The sequence below is a fragment of the Stegastes partitus genome, unplaced genomic scaffold (assembly GCF_000690725.1).
Source record: "Stegastes partitus isolate 25-593 unplaced genomic scaffold, Stegastes_partitus-1.0.2 Scaffold1154, whole genome shotgun sequence".
Lineage (NCBI taxonomy): Eukaryota > Metazoa > Chordata > Actinopteri > Pomacentridae > Stegastes > Stegastes partitus.
The window spans coordinates 176,573-181,986 of record NW_007578885.1 but is presented as its reverse complement, the minus strand read 5'-3'; positions in this window follow the sequence as shown (position 1 = coordinate 181,986).

Genomic DNA, 5,414 nt, shown 5'->3' with positions numbered 1-5,414 from the left:
GCTTCAGTCGATTACTGAATCAATAATAATGCAGCGTGTAAGCGATATATGTCATACAGTCAACCGAAGGCAAACAGCTCCCACTGCTGGTAAACATGCAGGAAGCATGTGCAGCGCCACAGATTTCTTCTCAGCTGCCTTTTATCAAGCTTTGATCCATTTACGGTCTCATGTCCGGCTGTGAATTTGCAGAGAAAACAAACACTGTTTTCCAGTGGAGTAGTTAAAAAATATAATAACTGTATAAAATATTATGCACTGACCTTCTGCTTTGTTTGTGATCAGACCGAACCCAGTTCATGATTTCAGCAGTAAAACACTAGCTAATTACTTCAAAGCAAATTATTGCTGAAACTTTTAGCCTACAAAGTAATCAGCCATAATTTTGACCAACGATTACTCATTTCTGTTCTGTCCCGTGTAGCCCCCCCTCCTCCTCTGCACAAGATGAATCACATTATTTCACCCAAACACAACCTTTGCACATCACTGGCTGGAAATAATAATGAAACTAAGGTGTGGAGAGAAACCTTATGAATGTGATTATAAGCAACCCACCCTCGTTCATGTCACCATTTTGTCTTATTTGTGGTATTTGGTCTCACACCAGCAGAAAATGCAAAGATTAGCCACGTATCAGTTAACAGTAACAGCTTCTGCTTTCCTCTGTTTCACAGTGTTTGTTTGTATATTGGTCAAATTTCATACATTTGAGTTTTGGATCATTTGCAAAACAACAAATGTGAAGATATCAGACTGGGGTACAGGATTTTTTTATTCTATTAAGAAAAAAAAAAGAATTAATGAATTGTTCATCAATTTAAAAAAAAAAAAATCAAGAATTGCAAATAAGAATTCATCATTAATCCGTTTTCTGCTTATTTGCTCAATATATTGGTTAACTGTTTGTCCATAAAATGTGTGAAAACAATGAATAACATCTGTTACAATTTCTCACAGTCCACAACACTCACATTCATGAAAAAAAAAAAATCCAGTTTTCACATTTCAGATGCTGGAACATCTGTTCTTTTTAAAAAAATAACAATATGATGATGATAATAGTACATTTGTGACAGTTAATCAACAATATATATATATATACATGTGTGTGTACATATGATTAAAAAAACTCTAAATTCAACAACATCAGGGATTCTTTAAAGTGGAATATGCATCAGAGTGTTTATTGTTTGGACAACTGAGCCCCAAATGCGCCCTGACATGACCGACACCAGCTGATGTTATTTTTTGCTCCTATGGGCCTGATGATGTATAACCCTGCTGTGTGAAATGTATGTGGGAGCTGGAGGTGTGGAATGTGCCATGTCCTGGTCACAGTGTTCCCTCCTCTCTACCGGTCACTCAGCAAGAGAGTTCCTGTGGGCAGAGTGAGAGAGCATCACACTCATCCCACACACTTGTCCTCTAAAAACCACAGTCATCTTCTTACAAAAAAAAAAAAAAGGAAGGAAAAATAAACCAGGTTGTGAGACTTAAGACGTAGTTTTATTTGGAAAAACACATGTGCACTGTTACAAAAAGCTTAAATACTACAGTCAGTCAAATGTGGCAGGAGTTTGTAGGGTTTTTTTTTAAAGTCTGTAAAACTAGATACTATGTATAAATTAACAAACTTACAGTGATTACATTTATTCCCAATTTTTCTAGGAAAGGTGGGGCTGGAACCTGATGTGATTCATAGCTGTGAGGCGATAGTGTTAGCCACTGCATCGCTGTGCTGCCCTTAGTTAGTCAATTTAGTTTGTTTACTTCAACATTATATAGATGTTATCTTTAAGTATATTGAAAAATAAAAACTTAAAGATGCATTTCAAACTGTCAAAATATGGATTTATGTTTTTTTTGTCAATTAAATCCTCTTTTATGTCACCAAATACCCTGAAATCTTTAGGGATTTTGTTTCATTTCGTCTGTATATAATGTTTTCTCTTGCAATTTTGCACTATGTGTTATTCTACCGACTTTTTCTTTTTGGAGCTGTTGCAACAGTGAACTTTCCCGACTGTGGGATAAATAACGTTTATCTTACCTTGTCATATTTCTCTGGATCTTTTTCAATATGAGACATATATTATCCCAAAACACTAGAATTTAAAAAATTTTTTTTTTTATTTTTTAGGTCCAACGTATGTGGGAGTTATTAGTATCAATGGTCAAATTTTTCCACCAAATTACTTCTATTTCTTTGAACTGGTTGATGAAGGTTGTGTTTCCCACTTTCGTTTAATTCTTTTTCCTATTTTGCTTTAATATACCTGGAATTATGACCTTGTTGTTTGTGAGGACCCTGGTATAACTCAGAGGGAGCTTAAGCATTCATCTGTTAGTGAGCTTTAACCAGAATACCTGTCACTGCATTGTCCTCTTCTTTTTTTTTTCTTCAATTATCTTTGTATTTGCTTTTCAACACTTTTTAAACATAGAGAACAAAACAGAGGGAGGTCAAACATAAAATGTAAACCAAAAAGCAAAAAAGAGAAGAGATGATTAAATTAGATTCAAGAGAAAAGGAAAAACAAACAGCAAAAAATATAGAAATAATTACAATGGCAGAAAATGAGACAGTTTATAAAACAAATTCGTCAAATGAATAAACAGCACTTCAATTCAAGCCATGGTCAAAGTTCATAGGTCTGTTCTGTAAATAAGGTTGAAGCCTGCCTCGCCATAGTAGGTGCGTTGTCCTCTTCTGATGTTTTTATTTATTTATTTAATTATGAATTATGCCTTCTGAGTTAATGTGCACTGTCACCAAAAGTCCCATCTCTAAACATCAGAGGTGGGAAGTAACAAAGTACAAACACTTTGTTACTGTACTTAAATAGATTTTGCAGGTATCTGTACTTTACTTGAGTATTGATTTTTCTGACGACTTTTTACTTTTACTCCCTACATTTGAACACAAATATCTGTACTTCCTACGCCTTACATTCTCAAAACTGGCTCATTACTTAGTTCAACCTCCGCGGATGACGACATGACGTAAAAGACATAAATAACAACAAACGTCTTTATCTTTACCAACAGTGTGCAATTTGGAAGTGAAGCTCAACACACCTCTCAGCTACCAGCAAGAGGCCTTTTAGCACTACAGGACTGATGTTCAGACCCAAAAGGGCACGAACTTTGAGAACCAGCTTCTACTGAGGCTCAATGAAATATTCTGGTAGTCTTGAAGTGATGAGTGTTTCTATGTTGATGATAATGTTTAAAATGTTGCTGAAATGTAAAACTGTCCAGTGATTTTTTTCCCTCTCTGTTCCCGCACTGTGCAGGTTCTTGAAGGATGAAAACATTCCTATTTTGTGTGCTTAAAACTTTTTTCTTTTTTCAGAGTTATCAAAAGAGGAAAGCTAAAAATGTTTGATTTGTACTTAAGTAAATTTCTGAACCTGTACTTGTTTTTTTTACTTTTACTTGAGTAAAGGAGTTGAATCAGTATGTCTACTTTTACCAGAGTCTATTTTTTCACAAGTATCTTTACTTCTACTTAAGAATGTGAATACTTTTGCTATCTCTGCTAAGCACACAACAACAAAAAAATGTATTATAAAAAGTCAACTAAGGATATTTCCTGATCCATGTGTGTATGGCTATATGTTTCTGATCTATAAGAATAAGCAAGAGGAGCAACAATAAGTGCACTTCAATGCTTATGCATACAGTAAAATGCTTTAATTTTGGATGAAATTGAAAAAACTTTTTTCATTACATCTCCTGTAATGATTATCTTTTTTTTTTAAAAAAAAAAAAAAAATAAAATAAAAGAATGCAAAGATACGTTGGTCTCAAGGTTGAATTTTTCAGGCACGTTGCCCCTCTGTAGTCTCACTGGTCTCGTAGTGTCAGTACAAGATTTTTTTGGCTGGTGAATGTAACTGTTTTTTTTTTTTTCTTTAATTGTCCACATCTGAGAAGGTGTGGATAAAAGGTGAGCCTGGGGAGTCTCGTATTGTCATCACACTCTTGCTGCTGGCAAATAAATGGTGTCAATCTGTACTTTATGTTGCAGCCCACAAACTGAGTCATAACACCTAGAAAGAGCATTTTTAGCTTTTCCCTCCCTAATCCTCCTGGGGATAATTAGATGGCATTGTAAATTTTCATCTGAATAAATTACAGGAAAGGTGTTTTGGAGTCATTAATGATGTGCAGTTTGTTTTCCAAAATAAGACTGTTTTTTGACAATCTTAAACACTTTATTGAGAAAGTTAGATTGTTATCATTTAAGCAAAATCTGTAAAACAGCAGCATTTCTCCACAAAACATAATGGAAATGTCTGTAAATGTATTGTTTTGCTTAAAACAAAAAAAACAAGAACCAAAAAAACCCACTTTTACTTAAATTTTAAGGTTTCTGTTTAGCCGCCATTGCTGCCAATAATTTCTCTTTTTTTGTCTTTTACAGTGTAATATAAATGTCACATAACACTCCTTACTGTGTTAAATGCAGCTATAGGTTTGACAAATCTCACAGCAGAAACACTTGATGTTTCTTCTCCTTAAGCCAGTAACAGACATGAGAAAGGTAAAAGTGCTGTTTGCATTAGTCTGTTCAAGTGACAGCATTCAGACATAGATCTTTTTTTTCCCACTAATGTTCCTCATGGCTTCATTCTCAGCACAGTGACAGAGAGACTGTAGGTCGCAGCTTTAACAGCATCACTTCCTGGACTGGCATACTGCCTGTCCTATACGTAACAGCCTCCCACGTCAATATGTTGTTGTCTGGTGTGCATTTCCTTTAACGCAATGACACGCAGATGTCAGACTTGTGCTGTGTTGAAACTGATAAGAAAATATTAGTACATGCGGCCTTGCAAGATCATGGACGTTTAAGGACAAGTGATGAGAGCGCTTATCAGGCATGAAGTCGATAAGTTCAGATGCAGTTCGATGTATATATTTAAAAAATGTATATATCAAAGGGGCTATGAGTAGTGATAAAGTTTCAAACAATAATTTGTAGACCCTTTCTCTTTTACAAATACAAACACCTCATTGCAAAAACAATGCATCGCTTGTGTTTATATCTCTGTGGAGAGAAAGTCATAAAGAATTCACAAGGAGGCTGACTCTTGGTGCATTATTCATTACAGCACTCCTTGTCTAAAGCATCCAGTGTATAAAAACTCCATGTAGATACCTTTAAGACACACAGTAATGTCCATTTTCAAATGTGAAATGGAGTTCAATGCAGTTATCAGTTGATATAATCATAACTGTGACCAACGATTAAACAATTTTGCAGCAAGAAAGTTTCATGATGATTCATTTTACCTGTTAATTTAATTCTTTCAAAAACATCATCAACCTGCCTCCCTACAAATTGTGTCTATCAAAGATCTGTGGCAACAGTAAAACACAAAAAATGATTAGGCAGAAAGATT